Source organism: Mytilus trossulus, chromosome 1, assembly GCF_036588685.1.
Source record: "Mytilus trossulus isolate FHL-02 chromosome 1, PNRI_Mtr1.1.1.hap1, whole genome shotgun sequence".
NCBI classification, from domain to species: Eukaryota; Metazoa; Mollusca; class Bivalvia; order Mytilida; family Mytilidae; genus Mytilus; species Mytilus trossulus.
The window spans coordinates 71,576,019-71,599,062 of record NC_086373.1 but is presented as its reverse complement, the minus strand read 5'-3'; the positions used below and the strand labels follow the sequence as shown (position 1 = coordinate 71,599,062).

Genomic DNA, 23,044 nt, shown 5'->3' with positions numbered 1-23,044 from the left:
ACATTGGCTCATGGGGGGAAGAATGGCTATATAATTTCAGCGTCGTCCGTCGTCGTCATTAACTTTTTCAAAAATCTTCTTCTCTGAAACTACTGGGCCAAATTTAACCAAACTTGGCCACAATCATTATTTGGGTATCTAGTTCAAAACATGTATGCGGTGACCCGGTCAACCAACTAAGATGGTCGCCATGGCTACAAATAGAACATAGGGAGAAATGTATATTTTGGCTTTAATCAAAGCATTTAGAACAACTCTGACCGAGGTAAAATTGTTTATCAAGTCCAGATCTATATGCCAAATTTTTTCAGATGAGTGGGACAATTGGTTGAGGTTACGGTCGCGGCCAATGTTTTCAAGCATCACATAGTTATCTTTCATTTTATTGTCGGCTTTCTACTTTTTCAATTTCAATTAAAAAATCTTTCTGATTTGCTTTTTTATTATTTCAAATGTCTTTTCGCGTTCTTGAAAACCCGTATTGGTATTACCACTGACCAGTACAGTCTAGAAACAGCTGCTTCCTGTTTGCATAAATGTGTTTGCAATTAATTAAGCATGCTATAATTTACCTATTTTTATTTATTTCATGATAGAAATGGTCACACAATTTATTATTCTGTGTCTATAAATAGTCTTGATTGAGGAAGCAAGACGTATTTTGTCTGTTAGTTGCTTATGCTATATGACCGAGTGGTCAAGCGTGTTGTATACAATGCAGACGATTTGGTGTCACGATAAAGCATGAGTTCGAATCTTGGCGAGGGAAGAACAAAAATATTGCGACAGATCTAACATGATCGTTAGGTTGATTTTTTGACGAAAATTTCTTCTGCCGACAGTTTTTTGTTATTATCTTGAATACTTTTATAGATAAATATAAACTACAAATAACAATAATGTTCAGCAAAATAAGATGTACAATACAGTTTAAATGACAAAAATTGTCAATAAATACCTTAAAGAGTTATTACACTTTAAAGACTATTTTACACAATTTGTTCATCAAGTTTGCTTACATATAAAAATCTTCTCCTCTGAAAGTACTTTCAAACTTTACCTAAATGTTCCGTAGTGTATCTTGTTTATAAATTGTATCCAAAGTTTTGATCCATGGACAAACATGGCCGCCATAGCTAAAAATAGAACATAAGGGTCAAATGCAGTTTTTGGTTTATATCTCGAAAGAAAGCTATGGATCAAACCTGACATGGAGTAAAATTGTTCAATTGGTCTTGATATATCGGCCATGAAATTATCATACGAATCAAACAACCTATTGTTAGGTTGCTGCCACCGAATAGGTGGTATAAACCAAATTTTACATTTTGTTGTTATCATCTTGAATATTATTATAGATAGATATACATTGTAACCAGTAATAATGTTCAGCAAAGTAAGATCTACAAAAAAGTTAATATGACTAAAATTTTCAATTGACCCCTTAAGGAGTTATTGCCCTTTAAAGACAATTTTACACAATTTGTTCATCTTGTTTGCTAACATTTAAAAATTTCCTCTGAAATACAGGTGAGCGATCAGGCTCTTAAGAGGCTCTTGTTTGCCCCTATTTGCTAAATGATTTTAGTCATAGCCCCCATAGCCAACCTTTAGAAACTTGTGGTATAATTTCAGAGAGATTTATACACTTTAACACAATTCATTGACTGGAAACTGCAAAAATGCTTATTTGGTCCCCTTTGTTGCCCCTAAAATATTGAACCCGCTCTTTGAGCAAGAACACTAAAACTCTATTCCAGCCTTTCATTTGTAGTTAAAACTTTGTAGTATAATTTCAGAGAGATCCATACACTTAAACACAAGTTATTGTCTGTAAACTAGAAAAATGCTTTTTTACTCTTTTTAAGGCTTTATTCCTACATGTTCGAGGAAATTAGCCCCAAACTCAATCCCAGTCTTCCCTTTGTTATTTGGAACCTTGTGGTACAAGGTCAGAGAGATCCATACAGTTACACACAAGTTATTGTTATAAAACTAGAAAAACTAGAAAAATGCTTATTTTTGGCCTCTTTTTGGCCCATAACCCTGAAAAAAAATTCAAACCTTCTACTTCTGGTATTTAACATTGTGGTACAATTTCAATGCAATTTAAATACTTATACACAACTTTTTGTCTTGAAACTAGATAAATGCTTGTTTTGGGCCCCTTTGGTCTCGTAATTTTTAAACTTTGGCACCGCGACCCCCAAAATCAACCTAAACCTTCCTTTTGTGGTTATAAACACTGTGTTAAGATTTATGGGCAGAAAACTATCAATCTGATGAACATTTCACCACTTTCGGAATTTCTCTAAAGTTTGAGTTCCAGAAATATAAGCCAAAAACCCCATTCTACAGGCACATACATAATGTAGTAGGGTTAGAAAATCAGTTTTAAATTGCTTCACTCATCAGATGGGTTCAATTCAAAATACATTTAACAAAAACGCATTGACGGGTAAACAAATTACATGTTCAGAGACTAGAGAAATCAGATAGAGAAGACAAAGCAGAGGAAAATTTCATCAAGACCAACACATACCTTGCCCTAAAACAATTGAATACATCACATCAATTGCTTCGCATAGGCAGTTATAGAAACGAATCAGTACTGATGTAAGTGTGCTAGATATTGATGGGTGCGGAAGTAGAAACAAAGTTGAGACACCCTTAATAGATTGGAAACTTTAGAAAACTGCTTTTTCAAATAGAATAGAGGCTACCAGTGTACCTGAAAAAGTAAGAAATAAGGGAATCTTTGAAAATGTAATTTTCTTTTCAACAGTTTTCAAGATCTTTTAAGGATACCTCAACTTTGTTTGTACTTCAATATGTTCAAGGCTCGTCAATTTACTGCACACTGCTGCCATCAGTTCTGATAAACTCTGACAAGTTAACCACTTTAATGTATATCTTGGAAATGATGTGCTCCATTGTTTTAGCCCTATATGTGGGTTGGTTAAAGTCATAAGAAACCTCAAATCAAAAAAAATAATGCATATGTTTTTTATAACTCAATGGATAGTTTTCATTATAAAACTTATGTACATATACTTTTTTCTGAAGAAAATTCTTTAATTTATTCATATTTAGAAGAAGTTTACTTTATTTTAATTGCTTGCTTCCAGCAACCAATTCCCCCGACATATTTTCCGTATGCAAAGTGACCTCAGTGTGACCCATCTCGTAAAAATCCGGTGATTACAATACGCATGGATGTCCTTAAAATAAACTATTATCTGAATTTACATGTTAAACACGTGCTCTCTTTCCATGCTTTTTTGTTTATTTTTTGTCGATTGTTGACTAACAGGTGACCATCGTTAAACTTCGGCTTCAAAACACGAACTTTAATTAACTGCCATATTTTCACAATAACACTGACCGATTGAAAAAAACATGACGATTATACGAAATTTACAAGAAAAAAATGATAAATTCGTGCACAGAAGACTACGTTTATGATGTTTGTATGCATTGGTGCAAGAATGGGAAGAACATAATTTTTCACCGGTCACTCGTTTCTTATGACTTTAAGAAGAAACTGTCTTAATCTTCTACTTTTATTATGATTTCTCTAGATATTGTATCTACATCTGTACTTTTGCTACTCGATTTAACATGGTGGACACGGAAACGCCCGGAAATAAATAATAATAAATTGTCGATATTTTTTTTTATCAATGAAGTAAGTACTTAATGTACAATACAAATGAGTGAACACCTTATTTGTTTATGCTCATTCAGATATTTTACAAAAATAATCAGTAACTTCGAATGCAGATACATGTGTTCGAATGCGTTAACGACTAAATGTCTGAAACTTGAAGCTACTATTGTTATGTTCATTATAGCTAATTTAATATTGATATAAAAGCTCATTTGTGTTTTTTTTGCATACTATGTCACTAGCTTTTACTTTTTTAAAGTCTCTCCTAACAATAGAAAAAACGTCATTTCATTCGAAATTGCCCATGGATAATACTACTTTTTTGTCAATACTTTAAGATATATTATAACCATATTACACGGTGCCGTGATAAAATATAACATAAATGTACAATTGATCATTTTAATCTTGAGGTTGTGCAATTTTTCTAACAGTTATTCCAAATACTTGTCTAAAAAACTCTCAGAATTTAATTCTTCTAATGTTGTGAGATATTTACACAAGATTGGAAATTCTCCTGAATTTAATGAGAACAAATTGTCAATTATTGAATATTTATAAAAATAAGTAATCAATGTACACTAAATGTGTTTAAGCTCATTCAGATCTTTTACAAAAACTATCAGTAAGCTCGAATTCTGATGTATGTATTCGAATGCGTTAACGACTAATTGACTGACTGAAATGTGAAAAGTAAAATCACAAAAATACTGAACTCAGAGGAAAATCAATTTGGAAAGTCCATAATCACATGGCAAATCAAAAAACAAAACGCATCAAAAACGAATGGACAAGAACTGTCATATTCCTGACTTGGTACAGGCATTTTCAAATGAATAAATCTAATTTTAACACAGTTCGGTTTACTTTCCACCCTTACATATTCATATAGGGAAATTTATACCACAGGAGGGAAACTACTATATGTATACGTATTCTCAAATTTCCGCGGGGAAGGAATGACCATGATCCAAAATTTCCCCAGGGGAAACATTGGCTCATGGGGGGAAGAATGGCTATATAATTTCAGCGTCGTCCGTCGTCGTCATTAACTTTTTCAAAAATCTTCTTCTCTGAAACTACTGGGCCAAATTTAACCAAACTTGGCCACAATCATCATTTGGGTATCTAGTTCAAAACATGTATGCGGTGACCCGGTCAACCAACTAAGATGGTCGCCATGGCTACAAATAGAACATAGGGAGAAATGTATATTTTGGCTTTAATCAAAGCATTTAGAACAACTCTGACCGAGGTAAAATTGTTTATCAAGTCCAGATCTATCTGCCAAATTTTTTCAGATGAGTGGGACAATTGGTTGAGGTTACGGTCGCGGCCAATGTTTTCAAGTATCACATAGTTATCTTTCATTTTATTGTCGGCTTTCTACTTTTTCAATTTCAATTAAAAAATCTTTCTGATTTGCTTTTTTATTATTTCAAATGTCTTTTCGCGTTCTTGAAAACCCGTATTGGTATTACCACTGACCAGTACAGTCTAGAAACAGCTGCTTCCTGTTTGCATAAATGTGTTTGCAATTAATTAAGCATGCTATAATTTACTTATTTTTATTTATTTCATGATAGAAATGGTCACACAATTTATTATTCTGTGTCTATAAATAGTCTTGATTGAGGAAGCAAGACGTATTTTGTCTGTTAGTTGCTTATGCTATATGACCGAGTGGTCAAGCGTGTTGTATACAATGCAGACGATTTGGTGTCACGATAAAGCATGAGTTCGAATCTTGGCGAGGGAAGAACAAAAATATTGCGACAGATCTAACATGATCGTTAGGTTGATTTTTTGACGAAAATTTCTTCTGCCGACAGTTTTTTGTTATTATCTTGAATACTTTTATAGATAAATATAAACTACAAATAACAATAATGTTCAGCAAAATAAGATGTACAATACAGTTTAAATGACAAAAATTGTCAATAGATACCTTAAAGAGTTATTACACTTTAAAGACTATTTTACACAATTTGTTCATCAAGTTTGCTTACATTTAAAAATCTTCTCCTCTGAAAGTACTTTCAAACTTTACCTAAATGTTCCGTAGTGTATCTTGTTTATAAATTGTATCCAAAGTTTTGATCCATGGACAAACATGGCCGCCATAGCTAAAAATAGAACATAAGGGTCAAATGCAGTTTTTGGTTTATATCTCGAAAAAAAGCTATGGATCAAACCTGACATGGAGTAAAATTGTTCAATTGGTCTTGATATAGCGGCCATGAAATTATCATACGAATCAAACAACCTATTGTTAGGTTGCTGCCACCGAATAGGTGGTATAAACCAAATTTTACATTTTGTTGTTATCATCTTGAATATTATTATAGATAGATATACATTGTAACCAGTAATAATGTTCAGCAAAGTAAGATCTACAAAAAAGTTAATATGACTAAAATTGTCAATTGACCCCTTAAGGAGTTATTGCCCTTTAAAGACAATTTTACACAATTTGTTCATCTAGTTTGATAACATTTAAAAATTTCCTCTGAAATACAGGTGAGCGATCAGGCTCTTAAGAGGCTCTATAAGTGCTCATATGTGTTTTTGCATACTATGTCGCTAGCTTTGGCTAATTTCAAAAACTCTACTTACAATACAAAAAAGTAGTTTTATTCAAAATTGCCTATGGATAACAGTGTATTACGTCGGTCAATACTTAAAGCAAAATTAGACCACATTAATCGGTGCCGCTATATAAGATAACATGCATGTACAGTTTATCATTTAGATCTTGATGTTTTGCTTTTTTTCTAAGAGTCATTTGAATAGACCTGTCTAAAAAAAACTCGCCAACATTTTGCTTCTAATGTTGTGAGATTATTCAATTAGTTTAGACTTTCTCCTGAAATAAATAATAACAAATTCTCAATAATTGTTTATTCAAACAGTAAGTAATCAATGTACAATATGAATGAGTGTACAATAAAACAAATCTAAATCATTCAGATTTGTTACAAAAAATCAGTAACCTTGAATGCAGATAAATGTATTCGAATGTGTAAACGACTAGTTACCTGAAATGTATAATAACTATGTTATGTGCATTAAAAGCATGTTTTGATATACGTGCTCATTTGTGTTCTTACTTTCAATGTCACTTACTTTGGCTATAAAAACTCTTCTAACAATAGAAACATCTCATTTTACTCGAAATTGCGTATGGATAACACTGTCTAACGTGGCCATTTGTTTTTAATACTTTTAACAAATTAAACCAAATTACACGGTGCTGTAAAATAAGATAACATAAATGTACAGTTCATCATTTTGTTTTTTGATATTTCTTTTTACTTTTCTAACAGTAATTCGCATATACCTGTCTAAAAAAAAACGGAAATTTTGCCTCTAATGTTTTGAGATAACCATACAAGTTTGGAAATTCTCCTTAAATTAATAATAATAAATTGATGATAATTGTTTATTAATGAAGTTAGTACATGTAATCAATGTACAATAGAAATGAGCGTACACCTAATTTGGTTAAGTTCATTAAAAAAAATTACAAAAATAATCAGTTACTTCGAAGGCAGACATACGTGTTAGAATGCGTTTACGACTTACATGTATTGTCTGAAATGTGAAGTTAACATTCTTATGTGTATTAAAATTATTTTTAATTTATGTGCTCATTTGTGTGTTTGCATACTATGCCAATAGCTTTGGCATTTTAAAGTTTCTAATTCTTCGAAATTGCTCATTGATAACACTGGCTTAAGTGGCTCCTTTTTTAAGTCAATACTTTAAGCAAAATTAAACCACATCACACGGTGCCTTTATATATGATAACATTGATGTACAGTTGGTTATCTTGATCTTAATGTTTTTGTTTTTTTTCAAACAGTCATTCGAATATGCCTGTCTAAAAAGGTCGCCGAAGTTTTTGCTTCTAATGTTGTGAGATTATTCCACATGTGTGGATTTTCTTGTTTAATTAATAATAACAAATTGTCAACTTTTGTATATTCATAAAATAAGTAATCATTTAAGAAATAATTCATGGAAGCCATAGGTTATTGGAAATTTACACATGGCCTGAGCCGTGATATTCGAAGTTTATCCTGAGCGTTATCGAGGGATAAAATTAACGAATATCACGGCCCAGGCCTTGTGTAAATTTCCAATAATCTTTGACTTCTATGAATTATTTCGATTCTAATAGGACAAAAACGATCATTAAAAATACTGAAGCGAGGTTGGATAAATCTGTGTGTGTGGCTGTTCTTTTTTACTCCCTGTTAGATAAAGCTCAAACATTCTAATAAATCCGTTGCTTGCAGGGATTATTCGTGAACAACCGCTGAAATAAAAATCTGTTTCATTCTTAAAACCAAAAAATTTCGATTTACATGTTTTTCTCGTAAGCTACCGTCAAATCCAATGTTGACATTTCGTAACTAAGGGGTCGCCATGTTGACATGCTGAATCTGTAAATATGCGAATAATGCAATAGAATAGAAAATCAAACAAAACCTACCTTGATAATCAATTTTAATACAGGAGTAAACACAATTTCAATGGTTCACGTAACAGAAAACTTTTGACTCTAGCGTTTTCATTTGTGTGACGTCATGTTTTGAAAGAACTTAAATGCGCCAAAAACATTAATAGACTTTCGCGGAACGGTCTCACTCATTAGCGACAAGATGCGTCAAGAAGCGACAAGAAGCGTCATGAATAAGTTATGCGACAAGAAGCGTCAAGAAGACTATTCTACTTCTTCTATGTGGTTAATCTGCAGTCGAAATTTCCATAACGCAGATATATTGTGCGCTAGTGTCAACCAGTACACGCCAATTTAAAATAAATAAAAACTTATGTATTTACAGGAACAAAAACACGCCAAGTTAAAATAAAAAAAAACTTATGTATTTACAGGAACAAAAACAAATAAAATCAAAATGTTAATTGAGGGGTCTTTCCTTTTGTTATGTAAAATACCTGTTCCAAAAACGTAGAATTTTATTGAAAAGCTTTAAAACGCACTGAAAATCCTTTAGATAAGGTAAAAAACACATAATTCGCTATATAGGATATTACCTTGACCTTTGACCTCTTGACCTTTGTCAAGGTCTTTAGTACCCAATGTCATTGATGAAGACCCCATGGGTCTAGGACCTTTGGTCATATAGTCAAAGCAGATTTTGCCATAAACAAGAGTTCTGCCCTTTACAGAAAGGTAAAATCTCTTCGGTCAAAATGTAACAAAGTTGTGCATTTTGTGCATTAATGACCCAAACATTTTCCACTATACAACACTTCTGAAAGTATTAAGGTTGCTGAGATTATCCGCTAACAAGGTGTTAGGTAAAAGGTCAAGGTAACATATACATGTAACCTTGAGATATTTTTCAAAGTCACATGAATTGTTGATGAATGATGAAGATCCTAGGTGTCTACGACTTACGGTTTCTGAGTTTTGCTGGCAGACCGACACCGGTTAATTTTAATAGGTGCATAACCCTACCAATGAGTAGTTGAATCTTTTTGATCCAAATGTAATGAAGAACCAGGGTCTGGTCCTGAACAAATTTCACCCTTCGTTATGTTACTACCTATTACGGTTGCTGTTTTGAAACGATTACACGGTTTTTGGGTTTTGGTGGGATTACTCCGAACCAACAATATATTTCGACTCACATGGTGAGTTCCGGATAAGTACTCATGACACCGATTCAAAGTGTGAACATGAAAGCGACACGTCTTACGGTTAACACGGATAAATTTGTCAAAGTTTGGCGGAAAAAGAATAATAATAATAATTAAAAACCAATTGTTCAGAGAACAATTGAAGGTCTTTCAACCAATAATGATTATTTTTTATATGAAAATATTAAGATTCAGTCGAAAATGTCAGTTCCTTTGGCTTTATGATGTATAAATATGAATTTAAAGCAAAGGTCAAAATCAAGAACGTCCAATTCATCTGTGACCTCCTCGGCCTCAATTTAAAGGTCATAAAGCAAGGACCCTAAATCAAAAGACCTCAAGTCTGTAATATGTATGGTTCATGAGTAGTATCACTTTACCCATAATTCAAATATAAAAGGGGGAAAACACCCATTTATTGGCAACACACCCTTTCAACCAAAACTAATACGTAACGACATGTCGCAACTAAGAATTTAATAAAAAAAAAAATGTCGATATCTTATAAGGTTAATAAAAATAAGCCAAAATAAAAAATTAGAATTTGACCTTGACCATTAACCTTGACCTAATTTTCATTTTTTTGGAACAAGGATCTTAAATCAAAAGACCCTAGGTCTCTATCACTTATATCTTATAAAAAAAAAGGGGGGATAACTCTCATATGGAGTCTCCAGATAGCTTCGGTCAAAATAAATCAAATCATCCTGAGGATGTAAAAAGCAATTAGGAAATATAAATTTGTCGGTTTCTTATACGCATGTGAAGATTAAGCGATAACAAGGAAAACAGTGTTGGAGGATATAACTCTTATATGGGAAAGTATTCGGTTCAGCAGGGTCAGTTTCAAAAGTGTTTAAACTGTTCGATATCATATTCCAAATTTCTAAGCGACATCTTGTAAAACGAAAAAACAACAAATGGAAAAAATTAAGCGGAGAAAAAAAACATAATGATTAAAAACCAATTGAAGGTCTTTCAACCAGTAAGAAATTATTTAAAAATGAAAATATTAAACTTTGATTTTTAATGTCAGTTGCAGCATCAAATGATTCCCAAAGTATATGGTTTCTTTATAAAAAAATATATTAAAAAGGGATATATTCTTTTACTTCCGGTTTAAAAAGTTTACTTACGGATTGTTTGATAGTTTACTTGACACCGATTCCAAAAATAAATGGTTCTATATACTTTTACATTGATAAAGTACAAAAAAATAGCTACTTCCGGTTAACAAAAGGTCACTTCCGGTTGTCTTTTTGAAGGTCACATTGCTTACAACTTGACGCAAAAATCCCATGGCTTTCTCAAGTGTATTCATGAGGTTAAAGCAAAGGTCAAAATCTAGAACGTCAAAATTAGCACATGACCTTGAGCTCAATTTCAAGTTCATAAACAAATGACCTCAAATCAAAAGACTCTAGTCGTCTACTTTATATTGTTAATGAGTTATATTAACATACGTAAGATGTTCGATAAAAAAAAAAGGGGGGGGGGGGAACTCGCATCAAATGTCTACGTATCCTTTCGACTAAAATTTATGTGTTACGACATGTCTACACTAACAATTTTGTGAAAATATTTTGTCGATATCTCCTGTGATTTCTGAAAATAAGAGATAACAAGCCAAAATCAAAATTAAAATCATGATCTTGACCTTAGATCTTGACCTCATTTTCATTTTTTTTAGAGCAAGGACCTCAAATCAAAAGAACTTCCGATAATATTTAAATATTCAGTTGACACTGATTCCAAAGAGATCTGGTTCTATATACTTTTATATTAATAAAGTACCAAAATAGCTACTTCCGGTTTACACAAGGTCATTCCGGGTTGTTTTTTTTTAAGGTGAAATGGTTTGATACCTTTTGCCAAAGGTCTCATGGTTTTATCATGTTTACATACGAGGTAAAAGCAAAGGTCAAAATCTAGAACGTCAAATTAAGCTATGACCTTGAAATCAATTTCAAGGTCATAAACATAGGACCTCAATCCAAAAGACCATAGGTCTTAATTATATTTGGTTAATCAGTTACATCCCCATACACGGATTTTCAAATACAAGAGGGGAAAAAACTCACATTTACGTTCAATGTACCCTTGCAATCAAAATTTACAATTAAGAAAAAATAATTTGTCGATATCTTATAAGATTCCTGGAAATGAGTGGAAATAAGCCTAATTCAAAAGTTAGAATATGACCTTGACCTTTGACCTTGCACTAATTTTCATTCTTTTGGACCAAGGACCTCAATTCAAAAAATTTTAGGTCTCTATCACTTATGGTTCACAAGATAGAAATGCATATCACTAATATCAAATGCATAAGGTGAAATAACTCTCATATGGAGCATTCATATCGCTTCAGTCAAAATAGGACAATTCATGCAAAGGATATAATGAGCAATTTTGTAAAATAAATTTGTCGTAATCTTTTGCGGTTGCGAAGGAGTCGTGAACACAAGGAAAACAGTGTTTGGGGAGATAACTCCTACAAAGAAAAGTATTTGGTTACGCAGGGTTAATTTTAAAAGTGCATAAACTGTTCGATATCATATACCAAATATCTAAGCGACATATTGCGAAACAAATATTTATCTCAAGAACAAAATTAGGCGGAAGAAAACAAAATAATCAGAAGAAAAACAATAGGTCTTTCCACAAAAAGTGGAAAGACCTTATAATAATTAGAACAAAACCAATAGGTCTTTCTTCCGAAAAGGTTGAAAGGTTGAAAGACCCAATACACAGAAGAAATACAGTAAAGTCTTTCCTTTTTGAAAAAGGAAATACCTTAATTATGTGATGTGTGCAGTAACTGTACAGGGTTAAAACCAGGTATCAAAAGTTACGTCAGGAACTGCCACACACAGACCCGGAAGGCGTCTATTGTGGGGCTTGGATGGCACTTTCAGGTAGTTGACTATTTAGCGACAAGAAATCATTTTTTTTATTATTAATATAGAGAAATATGCATGTATTTCTTTCTTTTTTTTGTAATAAACGGGCAGAAATAAATATTTTGCTGTATAATATTAATCACGGATTTGTATAGTTAATATTAATAGATGAAGAATATAAGCATTTGTGAGAAAAAAAGGGATTGTGTAGTTTTTATTTTTACATATTGATAGAAAAGTGAGGAAACAACCTTTTGTATATTTGCAAAATTTGAAAAAAGGTTGAAGGTGATATTTGAAAATCTTTTTTCAAGAACAAAAAGTGAAAAACAACATATTTTTTTAACCTTTTGTAGCATCGAAAGTAGCAAGATGACATTTTTGCAATCACAACAGATGAAAGACCTCCTTTTGTTCTACGGAAGATAAAGAAATGTAAACTTAAAAAATAGATCAACTTTTGTGCACATTTTTGCTTCTTAAAAAAACAAATATCAAAATGTTCGTTTCCATGCAGTGCCCTTTAAAATTCACTAAACGTACACACAAGGTGGACTGTGACATCAAAGGAAATTAACGAGGCGCTTGTCCCGTGTTTTATTGCTACAATAACATCCAATTTACACCTTCAACATTATACACGCGTCAGACTATACAACAACACGCGCCAGAATTTACAATCATTGTAAATAGTGAACACCTGTTGAAAACATTAATTTCTTTTAATCTTTCATCATTATGAATAGATATGATAATTATCTTTAAATGGCGCAATACACAAAATAAAATGATGAATACTATTCACCTTTTAATTTTGCTTTCCTCTTGTTTGATTTCATTGCTTTGTATTTCCCAATTCGTGTCGTTATTTTCTGGACGACAGGGAAAACGTAATACTTGCTGTTATGCATATTGAATAATGATAAAAAAAAATTCTATCAATATCAACTTTCTTGTCGCTAAAATTGTTTTCTTTTCCATATTCTTCAATAGTTACTTGGAATGAGTAATTTTGATAAAAAGAAAATATGTTCTTGTCGCTAAATAGTTTCTTGACGCCTCTTGTCGCTAAATAGTTTCTTGACGCTTCTTGTCGCCTAAAATTATGCTTGACGCTTCTTGTCGCTTCTTGACCCCTCTTGTCGCCTCTTGACGCTTCTTGTCGCTAATTAGTGAGATCCTCGCGGAACTTTATTTTATCTTTATTTTGTTGGTTTCTCCGAGGTCTTGCGCATAACTTCTTTTTGTTATGCATCCAAATAAGAATAAAGTGATTTTGTCTTTGAAACTTTTAAACAATAAAATCGGCAAAGGGTTTGCAAATAGGTTTGTGGATTTACGTGGGAAGTATATTGTAACAGCCATTATTATGTACACCACGGAGTCTGCGCTTAGTATAAATATATCGAGAATTTTATCACAGTGTTGTTTACAAAGCGAAAGAAGCACGTCATATTAGAATATACAATAACAATGAGTGCACAGCTCAATATGTTTGAAATTATTCAGATTTATTACACAAAAAATCAGTAACCTCGAATGCAGATATGTGTGTTCGAATGCGTTATCGACAAATTGTTTGAAATGTGAAGTCTCCATTGTTATGTGTATTACAATCATGTATTGCTTTTTTAAGACTCTTCTTACAATAATAAAACGTCATTTTATCGAAATTTTCGAAAACACTGTCTTACGTTGCTACTTTTCTTTCAATACTTTTAGCAAAATTAAACCACATTACACGGTGATGTTATATAAGATAACTTTAATGTACAGTCTATCATTTTAATCTAGATATTTAGCTTTTTTTCTAACAGTAATTCGAATATATTGTCTAAAAACAATCCCGTAAATTTTTGCTTCTTATGTTGTGGGATTACTATACAAGTTTGGAAATTCTCTTGAAATAAGAAATAATTAGTTGATGGTCAATTGTTTATTAATTAAGTAAGTACTCATTGTACAATACAAATGAATATACACCTAATCTTCATTCAAATGTTTTACAAAAATAATCAGTTTCCTCGAATGCAGATATATGTGATTGAATGTGTTAACGACTTCTTGTCTGAAATGTGAAGTTAATCTTGTTTTTAAATGCATTTTTTTTTGTATGTGCTCATTTGTGTCTTTTCAACTTTAAAATTGAGAAAGGAAATGGTGAATATGTCAAATCGACAACCACTCGATCATAGTGCAGACAAAAGCCGAAGGCAACCAATGGGTCTTCAATGTAGCGAGAATTCCCGCACCCGTAGGCGTCCTTCAGCTGGCCCCTAAAAATATGCATAATAGTACAGTGATAATGGACGTCATACTAAACTCCGAATCATACACAAGAAACTAAAATTTAAAATCATACAAGACTAACAAAGGCCAGAGGCTCCTGACTTGGGACTGGCGCAAAATTGCGGCGGGGTTAAACATGTTTATGAGATCTCAACCCTCCCCCTATACCTCTAGCCAATGTAGAAAAGTAAAAGAATAACAATACGCACATTAAAATTCAGTTCAAGAGAAGTCCGAGGCCGATGTCAAAAGATGTAACAAAAGAAAATAAATAAAATGACAATAATACATAAATAACAACAGACTACTAGCAGTTAACTGACATGCCAGCTCCAGACCTCAATTAAACTGATTGAAAGATTATGTCTTCCTCATTTGAATATCAGGCACAATCCCTCCCGTTAGGGGTTTAGTATCATACTATCATAAAATATATGAGAAGAACATAACCCGTGTCATGCCAACATCTGTTTTTTTAGAAATAAATGTGTTTAGTTCCGATGCAAAGACCCTATCAGTGAATCAATATTAAAGCCAAAATATGCAATCTTTAATGACCTGACAACAGTATCGTAACTATATCCCCTTCTAAGAAGTCAATTTAAAGGTTTTGTTAGTTTCTGAGGAGAATACAGACATTTTTGTGCTTTATAAAGAATATTTCCATAAAAAATTGGATGTGAAATACCTGAACGTATAAGATGTCTGCATGTTGAGTTATATTTACGAATTATTTCCTTATACCGGTGATATAATTTAGTAAATGTTTTGACCAGTTTGTGATATCGAAAACCCTGGTGTAATAATTTTTCAGTAATACATACATTTCTCTCACTAAAATCTAATACGTTGTTACATACACGAGCGAATCGTACAAGTTGAGATATATAAAAAGGGAACATCACCATCTAAAAATGGATAATTAACAATAGGAAATGAAAAATCATCTCTTTTATCATATTTTTTTGTATTAAGCTTCCCGTTTATGATATAGATATCAAAATCGAGGAAAGGGCAGTGGTCATTGCTATCATTAGCTTTATTCAAAGTAAGTTCTACAGGATAAATTTCTTTAGTATACATACTAAAGTCGTCATTATTGAGAGCCAATATATCATCCAAATATCTAAAAGTATTGTTAAATTTTGTATCAAATGTTGTTTTGATGGGTCTTTGCTAATTTTAGTCATAAATTGTAACTCATAACAATACAAAAACAGGTCAGCAATAAGTGGTGCACAGTTAGTCCCCATTGGAATTCCAATAACTTGACGATATACGGAATCTCCAAAGCAAACAAAAATGTTATCAAGTAAAAACTCAAGCGCATAAATAGTATCAAGGCATGTCCAATTGACATAGTTCTTTTGTTTATTGCTACTAAAAAATGATCTAAAAGAGTTTGAACATATGTACTCGCATTCCGACTTTTTAAATGCCCAGTTAATTAGGGATGTGAATTTTTTCTTAATAAGAATATGAGGCAAAGTGGTATATAGGGTAGAAAAATCAAAACTTTGAACAGATTCAAAATCACCAATATATGCATGCAATTTATCAAGTACTTCCAACGAGTTTTTGACACTCCAAAAGTAATTAATTCCACTATTTTCAAAGGCCTTATTTGAACATTATTAGGTTTTTTATTGTACCAAGTGTACTAGTAAGTAAAACAGACAATTTAGTAGTTGAACAATGGCTAGAAGATGAAATAAATCTATATTTGTAAGGTTTTTTTAGCAGCTTCGGAAGCCAGTACATAGTTGGGACTGTCATTGTGTTTGGTTCTGCTTGTAAAGAAGTAGCTAAAAGTTTAGGTACCACTCTTGTATTACAACTCCAATTTCCGGTGCATGTCAAAACATGGAGGGAAACAAAATAGTGCATTTTTTTCTGAATTTTTTTCTGAACTCAATTTTTTCTGTTTGATTATAGGTTTATGCTGAATTGAAACATATATATAGACTTTAAAAAAATCTTGCATCTTTTGGGGATATCAATCCAGGAAAGTGGAAGGATATCATGTTTACTGGAAGTGGTGCGGCCTAGTAAAAATAGCAAACAGAAAGTAGAAAAAAAATGTTTTGACTTCAGGATTGCGTAACTTTTTATTCTTCGTGGCAACACCCACTTTTTTTTCGATTAAATCACAATTTCAACTTAGTACATACATGATATGAACATGAATTTTTTTTTCTATGTAGCATTTTTTATTTTTTTATTTTCAAAGATCAGCTGTTTAGCATGTAAGCCTATGGAGCAGTCAATTACAAGACTGCAACCTTTATGTTTGTTACAGATGTCATTTTCTGAAAATGAAGTCAGTTGGAATGTTGGTTAATTCGTGATTTCCTTTTGCAGAACCTCTATATAAAATTTACGTCAAACAATAATGATATTATTAGCAGCTTTATCAGCCGGGACAAAAACAAATTCCTTGGCTAGTTTTGTTAGTTTATTTTTGATACGCGAAATAGGGTTTTTAAAGTTTTTGTTAAGAGTAAAATGTTCTTTAAAATGTTGTATTTGAATATCAACTATCTTCATTACTGAATTAAAAAAAGAGTCCAAAGATTTTTTGTCAGCTTTTTCCCGTTTTACCCATTTCAAACAGTAGGGACGGAGTGAGTCGTGGATGATATTACGACACTCATTCTAGTTAATAGTTGACGGGGGACGATATTTAGGTCCTTTACTGAGGAATGATTTTAACTCTCGGTCGCGAACGATGTTGAGGTCTCCTGTTATATTGTATTCTTGAGCAAAATCTGATTGTTGTAATGATTAAATAATAGGGTTTTTTTTACAAATTTTAGCAAAAGTTTGATTTATCAGCCACAATTCACAAGATCTTGATCTTGATCAAATTTTGGTCCAGTCAAGCCGACTGTAAAAATTGTTAATGTGTCATCCCAGCTTTATATTGCATGAACTCCCGAAGAAACGAAACCAGTTGTGCATGCATTCATCCTCATGTAAGTTCATACTTAGTTAAAATGTCTGAATCTAGAATATGAGATAATCAGTAAAATTGAAGACGACACAATTGGTCGTTTAGATCTTAACGACGGTGTAATCTTTTTAGCTCTAATTCTTTAGTAATATACTTTCTAAAACATTATGTTTCCTGATCGATAATTTCCTAACGTTTTCATCCATCTTCAGGTTTTAACGTGTTTTTTTTTATGAATTAAAACTAGGCGAGCGATTTTGAAATACATGCACATAGAAGTAATGGCCCTTTCTTGAGTATACACTTAGATCGAGTACCATATTGCTTTTATGTTTTATTTTGGTTTTGTGTTACGTATCAATCCTGAAAGGTAAACATATCATTATTGTTTTAATCAAAATATAAAGTGTTTTCCTGATTAAGACATACTTGTGTAGTTTCTGTTGCCAAACATCTCAAATTACATGTCTTTTATTGTTTTGAAAAAAGCACTGTAACCTTTGTTTTCAGCCTCGTGTGTCTTGTTAAAAATGAACTTATGTACATTACCAAAGAAACGTTATGATGCAAGAGCTTATTCAATAAAATAACTGCACTACTTTCAGTCTATCTGGTGGAACATATTTTAAGACTAAAATAACTTCATTAAATGGGTTGATTTTATCTTTTCTTTTCCTTTGTTTTTCTTTTTTTTAAATATTCTAGCTTACTAATTGTACAAACCAGTAGAAACGGTCGTTCTAATCTCATAACTCCATTATGATTATACAACTACTGCTGTGAACAATAAAGTAGTTATTGTGTGAATTCAAATATCTGAAATAACTTTTAAGTCAGAAATCTGCGTTATTTTCGATAATTATCGAGACCATCATTCAAATGTAGATTACATACTCCTTCGTGTTTAAGCCATAACCTGACATTGAATTGAAAAAAAAACATTGCTGTTAAATTTTATTTATTTCATTTTGTGTGCTCTTTGTTGATCATGTTCTTATTTGTTGTCATGAACAGTTTGTTATTTTATACTACCTGATTGGTTTTTTTTTTGTATTAGCCTTACGGTTTGCCGAAATTTCAATACGCTAAGCAATTGCATGGACTTGAAATATCTGAATTACTTGTTAATTAAAACTTGGATTTTTTTAGTCAAATAACTTCGTAATTTTCTATAATTTTCGAGACAAACTCAAACTTTCATTTTTAATTTCATTAAGTATTGAGTACCTTCCTTCAACTCCGGACCAACTACTGATATGCATTCATTTTGCTGAAATTTCAATACATAATAAGCAATGCAGTCATGCTTCATGTTGGTGTTTTTATAATGTAGCATCTTAAACATAAAGCTTAAATATTTTTGACGATCAAATGTACATACTCATTAGGAACAGTTCGGCCCAAACTTCCGTTCAGCTTTCGTCACTATTTCTCGAAGATTTAAGACACTTTGATATGTTTAGGATAAAAAGAAACATGTATTACTTTTAACATTGTTTTTGCGTTTCTTTTGGGTTATTATTACGTAAAATTAAAACATAAACACGAAATCGTAGTTTTCAATTGTATTTTAACAGCGCTTTTATATGTAGGCTAGTTTGAGTGATACCTCCTCACGTCTTTCCTTAAAACCCTTTGTTTGAATCTGATAGACTTTACACTTGGTGAGATCGTCATTATTCTTGTCTGTCGCTTTTTTCTCTGTAAAATATACACGGAATTAAATTGTCAAAGAATATAACATTCATCAAACCAATGATCAACATGTTTTTTGTTTTTTTTTTATAACTCTTTTTTTTAAATTGTAATAAACACTCATCAATGAACTAGTATATGCACGATTGATTTTGTAGTGAAGTGTCTGAAACTTAAAACATCCATATCTTTCTGACAGTCAATTCGTTAAATCGTTGAACCATTATACGTTAAGGTTTAACACTATTATAAGGTTATATGTTTAAATTTAAGATATATTAATGTGCATACAATACAAAATTGCTTTTTAACTATTTGGTATTTTTTTTGCGTGGAGATCTTTATTTCAAATAATACATTTTAACTTTTAACTATTCTTATCAAAATTCACAAAAAATCACTTCATTATACAAAAATCAGTTATATGCGCTTTATTTGAGAGAACAGTATTTTTTTAATTATCAAATGTTCTTAATATCTTAAAGAGGTAAATTTCAGAGGGGGAAATCACAAAAACGACAAAGCGAAACTTGCACCTGCTGCAATTCGTGTATTTTCAGCCATGACAGTATTTGTCGAAATGATGCAATATGGAAAACACATACTCGATAAATGTACAAAAAGACAACTATTCTGATATCTAAATATCTAAGATAGTGAACAATTATCGCTCAAATCTGTTAACAATTTTTTGTTAGTAACTTGATATTGACATGTTTCTGACGTAAAAACGAAATTTAGACAGCAGCTGTTTATTCATATTTAAATACTCGGCAATACATATGATGAATTGCCGGCAACTTATTTTTTTATAAGAATTGATCAATGAGTTGTGTTTTTTTTTACAATTCTTGAAACATACTTGATTCCTGATCAACAACTAATTATGAATGCTTCGGTGTAATTTGTGCGACTGATTATATTTGGCCCTTAAGCGTTTCAAATGTCAAATTCATAACTTATAATGCAGATATATGCTCTAGTGGTAATAATTCGATTTCAGAAACTTCATTTTTTTATAATTTCTTACGTTCAATTTTAATTACATGTTGGTGAACACGCTGTATAATTTCGGTTGACTTTTTTTATCAATATTTTCAAAAATATCTAGCTGTTAACTAAATTAAAGAAAAAGTAACACGTCTCAAGCTTAACGTTGCTTTACGTTTAATTTGAAAGTTTTGCTGAAAACTAATAACGAAGCTTTAAGTAAATTGATGTCAAACCACAATCTTTCATAACTGATTCATCCTAAAATCAAGCATCGCTGAAATTTAGTAAATAGTTCCGACAAATTAAGCGACTTTCATTCTATATCAGAAAATATCAGCCAAAAGAGAAGCGAAATATATCAAAAGTAAGTTAAATTAATTAAATAAAAAATTCACCATGTGAAGTTATCTTATTATCATCTTTTTAAAATTAGCTAATTAGATTTGTTACCAGCATCCTTTTCTTAAAAAAATAATAGTTAAAGCATAGAATAATGTCAAATTGTTGGAAATATATGAAGAAATATATCAAAATCTCTATTTACATCCCAGTTTAAAGGATTTGAAATTAACCATACATGTAATGATGTATGGAATTTAGGTACTGACCTCATTACAGTATCATGGATTGTTTGGATGTAATTTCAAACCCATTTCTCAATGACTCTACATGGAATTAAAATTTAATTGGTGTAACTAAACTTCAATATGGACTAATTCATAACAACTCTAATAATGGGTGGCCTTTTCATCAGCAATAAAATAGTAGATATTTATTTTTTTCAGATAGTTAAGGTGGTATAGGTGTCTTCCTCCATCTTGGATTGTAAAAAACAGAGAACCAAAGGTCCAGATTTTCTATCAAGTTAGCTAATTTTGATGCAGGAATGCAGATATTTAATGTGAATTTTCATTTAAATGAACAAATTTATGAGAATATAACTTATAAATATTAATATTTTTGCAAATATTGATTTTTTTTGTTCTTTTGAAGAAGAAAAAAATGGCATTTTAAGGGGAGGTAACTCTCAAACAGCGCATTTTTCTAAAGAATTTAACATGGCATTCCTATTTTGAATTTAAGCCGTAAAAAACGTACAGTGACCCTATCTTTTCTTTTGATATTCTCAAAGCATTGTGTGAAAGCTATCTTTTCCTGAAGTATTTAACAATACTATCATTTTGTTTAGTTTCTAAATCACAAAATGGTGTTTATTCCTGTATAACCCACACAAAATGTGCCATTTTGTCACGTCCTGTAGCTTGAGAAAATGCGCGGTGACCTTCCATTTTTATTATATTTTTCAATATATATCAATAGATACTACGTTTTGGCAAAGTATGAACAAATTCGTTTTTATTTTAGACTCCCATACCACCTTAATTTTATTTTAGGTTGTATTTCTAGAAAAAAAAAATGTCATTTGTTGTCCTCACTCAATATGACCATAGTTATCGAAATATTTGACTTAAAATATGAATACTACTTTCATAATCATACAACAGCTAAATTAAGAAACCAATACAGTTTTGGCACGTTAACGTATATAGGTAAAACGTGATTAAGGCTCTGGCAAACCATATGGCTAACTTTTGTATCTGAAAAAAATTGAATGCATAGCATGCTGTAGATAAATAAAATTCAAATTCATTTGATATTTTGGACCAATCAAAAGCTTAACGGATTTTAAGTTAACTTGGTTGTTCCTACAGAATGTCAAAGTTGGGAAAGAGGTTTGAGAACTTCCCAAAAGGCATTAATAACTTGAACTGAATAGATTGAAAAGGACAACAGAAAGAGCTTAACATCATATTTTATATACGATTTATCATATTTTCCACGATTGAAGATACATCTATGGTTTAGTATATATGATTTGTGTTGTATCTAATTCGTCTTAATTTGTCTTACACTTTCAAATACAGTTCTCAAAACAGTTTGTTTTGTTTTGTTTAAACTAGTTTGAATGGGGCACTAGCTACGAGACATATAAACAAATCTAAAGTTTGATTTTTTTCTGTTCAATCAATAATGAAAGTGAAATAGTAAAATAACAATTCGCTTTTTGCAGCCAAAAAGTTTCAATTTTCTCAAATTACGCTAAGAAACATTGATGATTAGTTAATCACTTGCAAATGAATGAGTCGACCTCTTTAAATCCGTATTCATGTGAACTTCAATTTAACCCCTAGATAGAGATTGACAAAAAATGCATTGTACGTGTACTAGTTATTCAAAGAAGGAAAATGTCAACGATGAAAGTGAAACTACGGTAAATCATTTGATTATTAATTTGATGCACATAAAATCATTCTTTGACGGTAAAAAAACAATGAGAAACATATATTTTAAATCTATAAAATAAAATCAAACAGACCTATAAAAATCCAATTGCAAGTGTTGGTGTAATCTGTTCATACCTTTATTTATGTTTACATCGCTTATATGGTCATCTGAGGTCAAATCGATAGTTAATAAGTTGGCGTCTGGACTAAAATACACACGAAACGAACCTATATATTATCTATCCCATGCTCTGTAAACTGTTTATTTTAGACTTTTGATGGTTTGGATAAATGTTTTACACTGTTATAAATCAAAAATGAGAATTTGTGTCAAATCGGTTACCATGAATTTGACAGCAATGCACCTTTAAACCTGAAAATGTATGTTTACACATAATCTGACTATGATTTTGGAGAACCTGTACATATATATCAGAAATTGAAGCCACATCTGGCATGCACATATATTCGATCCTATTTTATTTTTTTCATTTAATGTCTGAATGCAGGTGTATGTTTTATAATGGTAAGTCGGAAATTTCTGCTGCTAAAAGCAGTAAGTAATTTTTCGTTCCGTCTCTACAGGTGT

The 23,044-nt window shown here is 31.5% G+C and overlaps 1 long non-coding RNA gene across 1 annotated transcript; it reads right to left on the bottom strand.

The window, feature by feature from the left end:
* Positions 1-5,706: 5,706 nt before the first annotated feature.
* On the bottom strand, positions 5,707-19,240 carry LOC134709879 (uncharacterized). Its single transcript, XR_010106070.1, has 3 exons — positions 18,864-19,240; positions 6,797-6,923; positions 5,707-5,796 (listed from the first exon to the last, which is right to left on the bottom strand). It is a non-coding gene; the product is annotated as an uncharacterized LOC134709879 (long non-coding RNA).
* Between the last annotated feature and the right edge of the window lie 3,804 nt (positions 19,241-23,044).